Consider the following 14,251-nt stretch of genomic DNA (forward strand, 5'->3'; position numbering starts at 1 on the left):
GAGAAGGGTACGATATCCCAAACACATGCGCAGAATGCTGCCGTAGCATTAGTGGGAAGGTCACCCTGCCTCCCTGATCAGATTTCCAATGCCATTGAACATCCCAAAGAGGCTTTTACATGCTCTTAGATCTAAATGACCAAGGATCACGAGTTTACTACCATTCTGGGGTGGGCGGGGTGAGGGGTGGGGTATGGGGTGTTAGACCGGCACCAGGATGCAGGCACCACAGGATAACTGTACATGTCACCTCACCGTGTCTGTCATCTTTGATTCTTTGAAACAAAAATGACTAATTGTACACTCAGGTGTCCAAATCCTGCCAGGTGTGCTTAGTGGAGCTAATTTCACTCTACTTGCTGACTTAGCAATTGACAAGGCCAGGTACTTAGAACAAAATTCTTGGAGTACCACTTCTGCAATACCCATTAGAGTATCCATCTGTAAAGTATCTCCTTTATCATCTGAAAATCAAAGACATGATCTGCTCCATTACCTATGGTGACAGCCAAGGGACGCATCCCTGTTCCAGACAAGTGCAATTATCTCTTGTAATTATTACGATTACAGCTGAATTAAATTAGTATACTACCTGCAGGACAGCCTCCCCCGAGCTTCCTGCTGTGAAATGACATTCCTTCAAACACAGCAGCAGGTAGGACATCCATCCATCCATCAGTTGCAGTGTTGTGACAAACCAGAGCAAACTTCTAAATGTTTACTTCACATACAGATCTTTTATGCCAGGCTTCAATAACTCAAATAAGTTTTAGGTACTTTATGGTTAATGGTAGGTTAAACAAATGAACAATTCTGTAAGTTAATGTAGTTGTGTCTCTACTGCAAGCTATTCAAGCTTTCATCTTTCTAAAAGTCATCACATTCCTGCTTCTACAGGTCACAGGACCATGTGTCCGGACATTCACCAACCTGCATGGCACAGTTTAGTGCTCAACTTTAGCCGCTAATTAGCAAACCCTTCATGAGTGTTTTGTAGAGCAGGCCAATGCAGCACGGTGACTCCTGAGGACTGGAGCCCAGAAATACGTCTGAAGAGCGTCACATATACTGGAGCCAAGGGTCACGTCAGAAGAGCGTCACATGTACAGGAGCCCATAATCACGTCAGAAGAACGTCACGTGTACTGGAGCACAGAGTCAAGTCAGAAGAGCGTCACATGCCCAGTGTCACTGGCAGGCACGGTACGAGGCAAGAATATAGATGCAAGTGCTGAGGGATTTTTGTGGACTGGAGCCCCGAGTTACAGTTACGTGAGCACTTGGGAAAATAACAGTGTGCCGGATATCCCAACAGGCTCTAAGGGTGAAAATCTTGCTAGCTTGCTGATGATACAATACAGAAGCTACATACAAAGAACCAGCTTGACATATCACTCTACATGACAGATGATTGTTGTTTGGTAGATCACGCAGTAAACAGTCTATTTTACTATGACACAGCAGAAACAAACTGCTCTCAGCTACCTCAGCTGCTTGAACAATACAGCAAAGCAGTTTTAGTTAGAAAAAATCCAACAATGGAGTCTGAATGTGTCATGGGCCTTAAAATGAATCAAATATTTTTAGGATCAGAGACATTTTTGCAGCTTGCACTGTGGCTATTAAAATCTGATAACCCTGGAAAAACCAAATCAATAGAGCATGTAATAATGCACTCAAGGTACCATACATTTCATATTCTGGGTTAAACTAAACTCCTCATGGACTAAACTATGCTGAAGTTCAGTCAAAGAGGTAAAACATCTTCATCAATGCGTCAATCTACACCAGTTGATCCAGGAGTTGTCCTTTGGTGTTTCAGATTTTGGTGCCATCTTGATGTAAACCAAAAAAAAAGTATATTGGGGGTGAGTTAAGGCTATTTGGAAACTGGATTTTGATGACTCACCAGTCTTCTTATTTTGAATGAATAACTTACTGTAATAGAAAATACAATTTACAGTGCACACCCTCTTCTCACTGTGGGTGGGGGAATCTCAACCCCTACCCACAGTAGTACGTTGAAATTAAGTGCAGATGGAGTTAAAAGTGGATTCTGCTGCGACACTAGAGCTCTGACTCCTACATCACCCTCACCCCCAGTTACTGGATTTACCAAACATTTAGCAGAGGCAAAGCAAGGGGATAGAAATTATAATGCATGAGGATATTAAATCAAAAATGATGTATTCATAAGAAAATATAAATGACACATTTAGTACGAAAAGCATATTGAAATCAGCAGCACTCTGTCGTTTTCCTTCGTCTTGCACTGCATCCAAGTGCCCTTGTCTCAGTGGACATTCCAGCCTGACCTGCTCACACTGATGGAGCATCCGTCTCCCACGCCCCATCATGCAGCAGGCCCTTGCTGTTAAGACCTTGCTGTTCTCCCTTGCATGGGCAACGGAAAATCCCATATGAGGGATTTCGATATGGATCCAAGTTTCTCAGCCAACCAGGCAAAGACGTGTTTATTTCAAGCAAACGTGCACATCTCGCCTTTGGAACGGAAACCATGTCTTGATTTTATACGGCTCGTCAGTGTGAGCGGGTTACCATGGGACAACTCCTTGTTGACCTGGTGAGAAATTACCCCAATATCTTCCTCATTGTGCTTATTTCTCAAATATTCAAAATAAAACACAGCAGAAATAAAAATCGCACACCTTCAAAAAGAGACCCATAGGAACCTTCACTCTTTGCTACAATCTGCTATATGCTATATTCTGCTACATTCTTATTAAATAGTTGGTTTACATCCATTTTCCCATAAACCCATAACCTATATTGCTCATGTAACAATGTTCGTGGCCCTTGACAAGAAAACAGCAAAATACATGAACACGCACAGTAAAAAGATCTGTAGCCCCTGTGGCATTTCGTTCTTGCCCTACAATCTTGCCCCCGTTTTACTCCCTTTCTTCTACCTCCAATTACGTTTTCAAGCTCACAAAGAGCATATGCGCTAAAGACAGAGTCCCAAAAGCGGCATCGCTGTTAGTCGATAATGGGGTCGGCTGCCGTGCTGTGCCCCTGTGTTCCGCCTCGTGGGCCGCATTGCTTAGCTGAGCTTTCACCACGAGAAAAAAAGCCCATTAAACTCAAGAGGCAGAAGGGGATCATGAAGGCTTGCTGACCTAACATAACCTCATCGACATTGATTTCTTCAACCTCTGCACAGACCAAACAACACAAACACTGATAGAGCAATGCTAATGGGGGTGGCTATTCAAAAAGCCACTGAAAGACAGGAGGAGGTATAGATCACGCAAAACACTTATGGCCTCCGTGGCTTGAGACAACGTGACTCTTAGTCTCTACCCTTTCGGTTTGGCAGATATTATTAGACCCCACTGTGTATGCCTTCACCTGTACCAATGGTGTCTTTTGTTAGGATATGGTGGAGTACTGAATGAGGCTGGTTTCTCAGAAAAAAAAAAGCACACATTGTCAATGGAAAGTGACTTATCATCATAAATGAGATTAAAACTATGATTAATCTGGATTTGGGCAGAGTTTCAGGTTTAGGGAGTTCTGATATGAATTAAACACGTTATTTCACCAAGGATATTAGAAACAGTGTGACACTATTTGCAGATGGCTATTCATACAAATGTTCTATAAATAAAAAGATGGAACAAAGGAAATATTTCAGTGTCTCTTAGACGACCTTTTTTTTCCTGAAAGTTATAGCAGTTCAAGATCACCTCACTGCTAATTACCTTCCGTTAGCTGGTCACAGTTTCTGGACAATTGCAGCCTAGAAAAGAACCTCTGCCTCAAGAGCCTATTGTTTAGAAGAATCTGATTTTACATCAGCTCACTCTGAAGAAATCGCACAAACGTTTGGAAGGAGGCGGTAGGACACTGTCCTGAGGTCAGCGGCCATGCGAAGAACTCGCTCTTTTCTCTAAAACGCCAATGCTTCATTGACATTTGAGGTGAGCACATTCAGCACGGCCAAATGCTGTCCCTCCAACTGCGCCGACAGCCAGGCAGAAGGCAACTCTTCACCATGGCCGTAGAAACAGGAAAAAAAAACCCTGCTCATGTTAGGAAGACATGCCCCATGCTGAACTCCAACACGTGAGCGACGGGTTCCTTGGCCAGTGGTGATATTCTGAGGACAGGAAGCCTGCGTGAAGGCAATGACAACCACAAAGCCCCAGTTAAGTTGAGAGAAGCCAATCACTGCCCTTACAGCACGTAGAAAAGAAAGAGTTTGATTTCAAATATCTCGCATTGCATAAGGCAGCACATTCGCAAAAGGAGTGGTGTAAAAATGTCATTGACTGGTAGTTTTCAAAACCTGACTTGTGCTACCACTGAGCAATAGTCACTGTGTTATAGTTCTTTTGGAAAAACCGAGCCTGGGTCAGTGTGTGCATGAGCGCGCGTGTGTGTGACTGGCCTCTCTCTACCCTCTCGGGCTCATTAACTGAAGGACGTGGGGTCCCAGCACAGCTGGCCGTGAGCTGTCAATCATCCCGCTACTAACAGGCCCCAAAAGTCGTCTGGTCTGCACAGCGCAACATCCCTCCAAGCCCCACCTCCACCTCCACCCCACCCCACTCCACCCCAGCTGCTGCACGGCCTGCACCCATCAACTCGCATGTCTGGTTCTGCCTCTCCACTCTTCTGTCCGTCTGCCTCTTCTCACCCTCTCTCCCTCCTGAGAGGTGCTGGCTCAGGTCATTTATCATGACTGTGCCCACTGTGTTCCAGGCAGGTCTATTTCAGATAACGTTTGTTTGATTTGGGATGTTCTGGACGTCTCAAAGCTCCTAGGCATTAAATGTTGGACTTATCTCTACAAATCAGGGGAAGGTATTTGGCAGAGTGCAGCAACAGTTCCTAGGCAAATCCTTGGACATTTGGCTTTAGCCCTCTGTGATGATCAGAGTACTGTATCAGGACATCGCTGGTGGTTTGAGTTACCAGAGGTATGAGATAAGGCTGGGTTTTGTCCAAGATGCTGCTCTTGAACCAATGCTATGTAAGCTATGCTGTGAAAAGGTTAAGTGCTTTAGGAATAATGTGCGACACTGACCATCAGCTTATGCAGATCACATAACGATTACGGTGAAAGGTCAGAATGACTGCCTAGTGTCGGCTGTGAGAGAATTTTATCTGCTTGCACCTTCAGTGGAGATACACGGCAGGTGGGTTACCTACCCTGCCCGTGGGGCAGGTAGGGAAAAAAAACCAAAAAAAAAAAAAACAGGTGGTATTAAGTAGTTGGGAGGTTTTCTTGGAGATGAAGCAGTTTGACAGACAAAATGGTAAATGGATTAATCTGCAAATCTGGGAGGGTGTTGATAAAGAACAACCTGATGACTTAAACCTCCACACAGTGACTGGACAACATTGGTATACATGTTTGGTATTGTGGTAAGGAACTGAATAAGTCATATTTGAATGGAAAGCTAGAGATGGTGTGGAGGGACAAGTGCTGGTGGGGAACCACAGCAGGCTTGGATGGTGCTACACACACACACACACACACACACACACACGCACGCACACAAGCGATCTCTGGAGGAGACTACATGGGCTGTGGCTGTTAATGCGAGTGTATAGGTGACCGGTGCAGAGGGTAATGTGTGCATTCTCTGTGTGCTTTAGGGAAATTGTTTTGCATGTTTTTTTTTCTTAAAGTGTGCAAGACATTGGCCTCTTTTTGGTTTGCCAAAAAGTGCTGGGTTTCAAAAATGTGGCAAAGATCTTACATCGCAATGCTTTATTCATGGTGCAATTTGCAATTGCAGAGTAAAGAATTGTCCAGCTACTTTTTGGTTGGGCAGGCAGAACAAGGATTCAAGGAAGCGCAAACAAGAAAATAGGTAGGGTCGTGATGCGTTATTGTTCGCGGCTTCTGTGAAATCCTGGCTCACTTTGGAGTTTGTGATTTACAGTATTGAGTAATATGGAGGGGCTGGAATTACAATGGTGCTATAAAGATTGACTGTGCTGTGGTGGAGAGGGAGCTAAATTCTGCAAAGAGGGACCATGCTTTAGGACAGAAAGTTGTTCTGTTAAAAGGAAGGTGGCTAAGCGGTTAGAATAAATGCCCCTGTCAAAATCAAAACCTACCTACCTCTCTCTCTCTCTCTGCATTACAACATTTCAATTCCTCTGGGGCCACAGTGGTTCAGGTGCTTAAACACACACACTTCCATGTTTCTCATCTTAACTGTTCTAATCGCAGGTCATTCCAGCCTCTTCAGAAGCACATATGACATGCTGCATCAAGATTAGAGCACTACGTCTTATGCTAGCGCCCTTCCAAAGCCCCCCCCTGCCGCCGACTCTTTCTCCCAATGTGACGTCTTTGTGTGTTTCATTCCTGTTACCCTTGGCAACATGAAGATGGGGACAGACAAGTGTGTGTGCGGTAGGAATCCACTCAGAGCTGCAAATACATCAGGGGGAATTAAACAAGGCAAATCCAGTGCATGCAATTCTCCGTGCGGAGCTGCTAGCACACGTGCATGCACTCACATACAAACAAGCACGATGGCTTGGTCGTGCCTCACTGAGGTTTCATGTTGCATGACCGACAGCCTTCCATCTGACCAGTACAGCATTCCGATGCTTGCACCACTGCCTTGGTCATGGACAGGTCACGGTTCGTTTTTCACAGAGTGACACGACACGTTCAAAATTCAAGATGCACGGGAACCGGCTCTGACTGGACCATTAGAATTCAGTCAGATTGCTGCATGAGGCTCGTTGGGTAATTTACAGCATTCTGACTGGTGTTGTCTCTGTGTGGTACACATTTGGTGTCTCTGTTGCTTGAGAACACATGTCCAGAGCGCTTTGTGTATAAAGCATTCCCCACACATTTTCCAACAAGATTCTGTGTCTCAAACTCAGTCCAAATACAAAAAGGTCAATATCACAGTAGACCTTTTAAGACCCATAGAACAGACTGAACACGGCAGCAGCAGGAGTTCAGTATAAAAAACATCCACTCCACCTGGGCCATTTGGATCCTGCGCCGACTACACACACGCCAGATCTGAAAGAGTGCTGGCCTTTAGCACCACACAGCAAAACACTGGCGCCCTCTGGAGGCACTCTGAAGCATAAGCGAGAACGAAATCCCTGTGCTGAGAGTGGCCTCTCATGGATGCTCAGCTGAAAACGTTTTTGATTTGAAATGAAAAAGTTTTGATTACGTTTCCATAAAAAGGTCCCAGTGGGCTCAGGCTAAGTGGCCCAATCTCATTTCTGATGTTTGCTTAGTCCAACACACTCCTTTATCCCTTTAATTCTGGAAGAAAGCCATCAAATCATGTTTGTTTGTTTGGAACAAGTGGATTCTGGTTCATAAATTAAACGAGTTGAACTTGTGGCTGTGTACAGGCAAGATGGGACCCATTAGGGTCGACTTCACAATAAATGCTGTAGATTTGTCTGGAGATCTGTATAGGATCTCCTACTCCTCACTGCTTCTATAGAGTAATGAGACATTTATGAATGGAAGGTGTGTGTGTGTGTGTGTGTGTGTGTGTGTGTGTGTGTGTGTGTACGTGCACATTAACTCTCCTGTCTCACTTCCCCAGCAAGAGAGTGGCAGAGACAGCAGAAAAGCAGGGCAGCATAAATCCTTCTTTTCTAGAAAGGTCACGCCGAGATGAATACATGAATAATCCACTCCGATTTGCAGCTGCTTCTCTGACCTTCTCAGACAGGTGAGCAAGCTGTATTGTCCACACACCCATCTTTCATTCGCAAGAACCAGGCCTGGCCCATACGTTGTTCACAATATGTGTGAAACTACAAAATCCTTAGTATTAAGTGATAAATTACTGTTACAGTCGTTCTACTAAATTTGTGTGACCACAAGGCATTTTTACTGCACAGGTGAGAAGCATCCTTCCACCATCCATCCCTTGCCTAAAAAAACTTAATCCTTCTTCTTTGTAATAAAAAATAATCATCATTACAATTATTGTGGACAGAACTCAGACCATTCTGTGATAGATCCGACCACTATGTTAAGAATTAGACCATTCTGTGTTAAGGTGGAACATTTCTAACTGGCATAAAAGTGATAATGATTTGTCAGTAATGAGCAACATAAAATACTGAAGTGAATTAATAAAGTAAGTGATTGTGTTCTCTAATGACTGTGCTTATTTTAACGATGGTTTCAGTGTTTTTTCTTTGCTCATTTTAATAGGCAGTATCATTAATTTGCTACCGTCATGTTTCACTGGAAGTTCTGTATTTTAGTTGTGGTCGCATTCACAGTCATCACCCATGGCTTTAGAGCTGACGTGAGCAAATGCCCATTGCTCTCATTAACTTCTGCCAGACCCGCCTTTCACGCCATGCCCCACCCCATTTCTAGTCCACACCCTCTATGCAAACCTTTCTCTGAAGCCCCTCCCCTAGACCAGGAGCATTGCCTCCTTGCAGACAATTCAGGATTCTTCACAGAGCATCTGTTTAGTGATAGCTATCAGGACAAGACTGTTTAGCTAGACCAGAAAAACTCTCATCTCATCTGCACTTGGCACGTTCACAATCAATTCCAACCTGGTGTCTTTGGGATGGCTAGACTTTAGGTTACGTATGCTGGTCATAACTAAAACATCCATATGTATACAACCGAAAAGCCAAAATGTCATGGAAAGATGCATTAAAGTCTTAAGCTATTTATCCAATTCTCACTAGACTTTCAAACTGGAAAACCTTGGCAATAATCCTGCGTGACAGAAAAAAACAACCCTGCGAGTTATTACAACACTGGGTCTTAGCTATAATCACGCCTTAACCGCAGCCTACTAGAGAGAGCAGACATACACACAGTACTGCAGCTATAAGCATATTCACCACAAGAGGACAGAATAAACCTGTATTCCAAATATCTCTGCTCTGTTCAACACATTTTTTGGATTTATTACGACATAAAGCAGAGACCTACTGCTCCCAAAATTTGTTTTCTAGAATATTTAAATCATGAGGAATAAAAACTGCGTTACCTCTCAACACTCCATGTAATGGACAATGCACTTAGGGGACTGTTTTGGGGACAAACAGCTTGTTTTATTTAAAAGATGGTAAAGATGATCATTCGTTTTCACTGAGAAACGCTCGCACATGCCACTTAATGTTAGTTGACTAACGGAGGCCGAAAACGCCAATGATATCAAAATGTAGATCAATGTAGAATACAAGTTCACATACAAGGAGATTTATGAGCCTCCTGCCATTGTGGGGGGGAGGGGTGTGACTCATCGAGACTGAAATTACAGTGCTGGTGAAAGCCGATCTCCAGATTGCCTTCTACACAAAAATACATTCGTAATCACGCAGTGTGGAGAATGAGACACTTCATGGTTCCTTTCTCATCAAACACAACGTTGAGGGCTGACAGTAAAAATACATTTTTAAAAGCTGACGAAGTCGTGTAAGCCTTTCAGAATGAGACCCCACGAAAGCTGAGCCAGACATGGCGTTCATGCAAAGCCCGTTTTGTGCACTCAAGCACTGCAGACATGTGGAGTAATTCCACTCAGATAGCCATTACACAAGTCTGCTTTGTTTGCTTCATAGTTCTTTATTAAACACCCCTCACGTTTCCTTGTAGATTTCTATACACTTCCCCTCCTGCAGGTCTTAAGCTAGAACTGCCAACCCTGTACGCTGCAGGCCCATCTAGGTGCTGGTTGCTTTTAGAAAGACATACACAGACATATACAGACATGCATAGATGTGCATGGGGCAATTTTCCTGACTGTTCCAATTTTGACAAATTTCACTGATGAAACCCACTGAGCTTCTTGACTCATTCCCTCCCCCACACTCAGACAGAAATGCAGGCACAGATGCAAACATATAAAATTCAACGGTCTGGGACAAAGACGAAATTCAATCGTGCCATCATTAAGCCCAGCTTCAAAGTAATCTGGGGTTTGAATCTCCTAGTGGTTCCCCTTGATTAAATGGCCCAGAAATGTCAGAAGAGCAGCTCTAGAGGCGTGGCAGGCTTGCGCGGACCTCTGCACATGCACCGGGTCCTGTTCTGACCTTGTCACTATGCCTGATTCAACCACAATAGGCTCCTGCCATCAGACAGTAGTGAGAGTAGAGCTGGGCACACACAGCAGCGCGGCATGGAACACAAACATGTCAGAACAGGATGACCAAGAGACTAACGCTTTTTTTTTTTCAACCTCTCTCTCTACATAATTTATGTCCAAAGTCACATGACTGTGTTTTTAATTCATTCAGTCTTTTGTCTTGCCTTAGTTAACTTTTTCTTCTCAGAGGGGGGTGGATTATTTTAGCTGCGAATGCAAGAGATGAAAAACAAGAGATTCTCCCTAAATGGGAATTATCATCACATGCACTGCACTGTACCAGAAATGTGGCATCTGGGCAAATAAGAATGTAAATAAATCAGCAAAATGAAGTACTAATCTCATGTTTTGAAGCAAAAAATGTTATTAATTGGTAAAACCATAGGTACCACGTCATAACAGTGGAGTTCCTTGTTATAAACCTGTCAGTGTATCAGTACCATCAGTCAGCCCAGACTAAGAGCAATTGGTCTACTTCTCTTCTATGTAATCTTCTGCAGTAGACCTGGGGCTCTGTTAGTGCTTGTGGCTGGGCCTGACCTAGACCTCTGGAGCTCTGGTCAGAAAATCTCAGACGACATTCTGAGATCGAGCTGCTTCTAGCAGAGGCAGGAAACTGTCCAGGTAACCCCTTGCCTGCACTTCTCCAGAGCAATTTCCCCAGTACACGAGCTGAGCGTCTGATCCCCTGCACCGTGAGTTAGCAGAAGTACCTGTGACATTTCCAAACTTCAGGAGGTAGAAATGGCTCTGAAGTGTCCAACATCAAGAATTATATGAGATATTGAATCCTTAACTACAAAAAAACAAAAACAACTTTATTGTTTATTGGACAGAGCATGTGTGTTTGAGCCGAGAGTGTGAGCGCATGTATGTATGTATATCCCTGCATTTGTGTGTATGTGAATACAAGGGTGTGAATGTGTGCGAGTGTGTGCGAGACACATTCCTTTCGTTGTTTTCACTAGTCTCCTCACTTATCTTCCAGCAGAGAGCTGCTCTCCGGCAGGGCCAATGACACTTGCTTCACAGCTGAAGAGACTGACCCCTCTGAAGCTTGGACCCGTTCCTCCACCCGCTGGACTCTGTCCTACACCCCACTTACCCATTCCCCCACCACAACTCAGCACCAAACCACTAGCGAACCACCGTGCCCGACAGTGGCAAGCGCAGGCACTCAAACCTGTTAGACATCTAATTTCCGTCACAGCAACTGCAAAAGCACCCCATGTTTCGCGTGGAGGCCGTCCCTTTAAAAAGGAAGCAGCAAATAAGGTTGATTTATAACAGCAATATGGACCCAATACTAAATATTTAACTTTTTTTTCCGCCCTTTTTGAGTCACTCTTGTTTTTCTTAGCCCTCGGGCAAGTTGCCAATATTGAATTTTGTGTCCAGTTATTAATCTCTCGTACACCCACGTGTCGATGAGACGCAGGCCTCGTTGCGGCGGTTGCCAGAAGCTGCGGTTAGTCGGGCGGCCGACGCGGATGAAAACGAAGCTGCTGCTACTAATGGTTTCATTAAAGGGGAGGAAAATTGGAGTCAAACACATTTCATCTCGACGTCGCGCCTCGCGCCGCTGAATAATGTATGCCGCACGCGCAGGCTCTGCCGCTGTGGATGAATGCGCACGTCACCACGGGCAACATGGCCGGCAGCTCCCCCCGCCGCCAAACACACGGGGCCTGCCACGGCCAAGCAGCGGTCTCTCATTAGTGCGCAGACATTGGTGACAGGTGGGCGTCCCTTCTCTAACGGCTTGCCCTTTCAGGCATGGGCAGGGAGCTTGCTTTCCACTCTCTCTCCTGCGTATCGCAGAGCGCAGAACGTGAATCACATCGCACCTGACACGGGGAGAGATTCAAGGCTCTCGGCAAATGGTACCCAGATACGAATGTACCGAAAGCCTGGGAAGCGAGACAACACGGCTCGACAGGAGTTCTTACCTGGGAGGAGAAACTGGCGGGGGGGCACAGACGCACGGCAAAAGAAAGAGACGAACTCAGACATTCATCTCCAGGGCACCGACCACAAGTCAGCGTGTTTAGATTCACACGCTGATCCGATTACTGTGACAAACCACATTCGGGTGATGCTTCAATTAAAGTGTTTACTTACGTTTGCGAATGTGCGGTGACTCCGGTGCTGGAAAGGGAGTTAAGTCAAATGAAAGTGATACGTTGTTGCATTTGTTTTGTTCTTCGGTCACGAGTGTCCCCAAGTGTCCCTAAAATACTTTATAGCTGATGGTTAACAGTAGGAGACACCACGACACACAGACACGGAGTGAAACTTTAACACGGGAGGAACACCACTCCGGGTCCTATGCAAACTATCACGTTTCCTCTTCAGAGCAGCTGTTACCGGGGCAGGTGCATGTGCCTTGTGTTGCATGCGCAATATTGAAACACGGACAGAGATCCAATTAAAGGGTGCACGCGCCACAGCAAATCAAAAGACTGACGGGAAATTCCGCTCCGTTAATCAGGTTATGCTTATGAAGATTTTGACTTTAATCCAGCTAAAATAACCCAATTAAGGCGGTTATGTGGCAGTAATAATTATCAGAGTATTGACTTAATCTGATTGGTATTTAATTTATGTTCATGACAGTCTTTTCATTATAAAAACATAAGAACAAAAACCTTGCCCCTTTCTGTTCATTATGTGTTCTCAGATTCACCAGTCCAGAGTGAAATCATAATTATTTTCTACTTAAAGAATTTTGGTCTTAAATATTTTTATCTACAAATGTTTTTTTTTTCTTTTATGATAACCATACACTAGAACACTTAGAAAAGACTTTCAAAAAACTAAAGTCTGACAACCTCTCATTCTAAAGACATTATGTCATTAGGGAGAGAGTTTTTAGTCACAGACTATGATTTTTCAAAGACTGTGGATCATTCTTTGCAACACTGCACCTAGATTCCTTTTGGGATTATTTCCCACCAAGCTCTTGTTGGACATTTACAGGAAGAGAAATTGTTGAACAAGGGAGCAGAAACAGAAGCAGCTTTTGGTCATAGCTGCCTTCGTGTGTTTGTTCCTGTTAAGCAGCAAAAATGAAAACGACAAGAACAGAGACATTCCCAGAGTCTCTTCCGTGTCTCATCCACACACCAGATATGTTCCCGTGTCCACCTTGCTATGTCCTGTTTGGTACTGGAGAGAAGTCACCTATTGGTTGTTAACAATGGCCTTATCACTGTTTGCATGAGCCAAGACTAAAAACTCATGACAGTGTTGAACACAGTTGTATCGGAAACTCAAGACGAGAGAAAAACATAAACCAGCTATGCTGCCCACCTAACACCAAATGAATGAGATGACTGGAGCTCGTAGCAACTCTAGCAAAATCGTCATTCTTTTATTATGTCACTGGAAATTTGCCAAGAAAATTCATTTGAATAGTCATTTGGTGTTAGGCCAGTATTACCGTACGTGACTAAGTCCTGTGACACGATAAAGACAGGAAACAAAACCTGACAAAAAACCATACTTTAAAAGATGAACTCTAAGATTAACTGGCAAAACTCTCAAATACTCATTATCTTTTTTTCAAATAATTTAAGTCTATATAATGACTTTGCATTTAATCTGCATACTATATGTTTGTATGGTACTGTGCATGAGCTCTCCTCTAAGGCAACCAAAACCACGGCAACAGTGTACAGTCCTCCAGACCTCACTGAGTCTCTCCAGGCAGAGACAGAGAGAGTGAGAGAGAGTGTGAGTGAGTGTGAGAGGCCAAGATCATTTTCACGTTCGGGTTTATCAACACGTTTTACGCACAAATTTAAATCCTAAATCCACCACTCCTCGCCCCCACCTAAGCACACACACACACACACACACACACACACACACACACACACACACAAACACACACACACATACACACATACACACATGAAAAAAAGAAAACAGCTAGCCTGGTCAGCCTGGTCCTTGAAGGACATCCAGTGCTATGGCCCACTCCCTCTGAAAAGCTCCAGAAAAATCAATTTGAAATAATGAGCTCGGGTCTCATAAGAATGAGCCCTCGTAATTGGGAATGGCTCATCTCCAGAGCCCTGGATGAACTTCTCGGTGAAGAGTCATGTATAGGATAGAAGCAAGTCTACAGGGCAATGGACTCCTGGATTT

The 14,251-nt window shown here is 44.2% G+C and overlaps 1 protein-coding gene across 1 annotated transcript in view; it reads right to left on the reverse strand.

Annotated features, from left to right (window-relative positions):
• The window catches only part of pde4d (phosphodiesterase 4D, cAMP-specific), a 102,919-nt gene that overhangs the window by 59,723 nt on the left and 28,945 nt on the right, over positions 1 to 14,251 (reverse strand). The window lies entirely within an intron of this gene.

Source organism: Electrophorus electricus, chromosome 23, assembly GCF_013358815.1.
Source record: "Electrophorus electricus isolate fEleEle1 chromosome 23, fEleEle1.pri, whole genome shotgun sequence".
NCBI lineage: Eukaryota > Metazoa > Chordata > Actinopteri > Gymnotiformes > Gymnotidae > Electrophorus > Electrophorus electricus.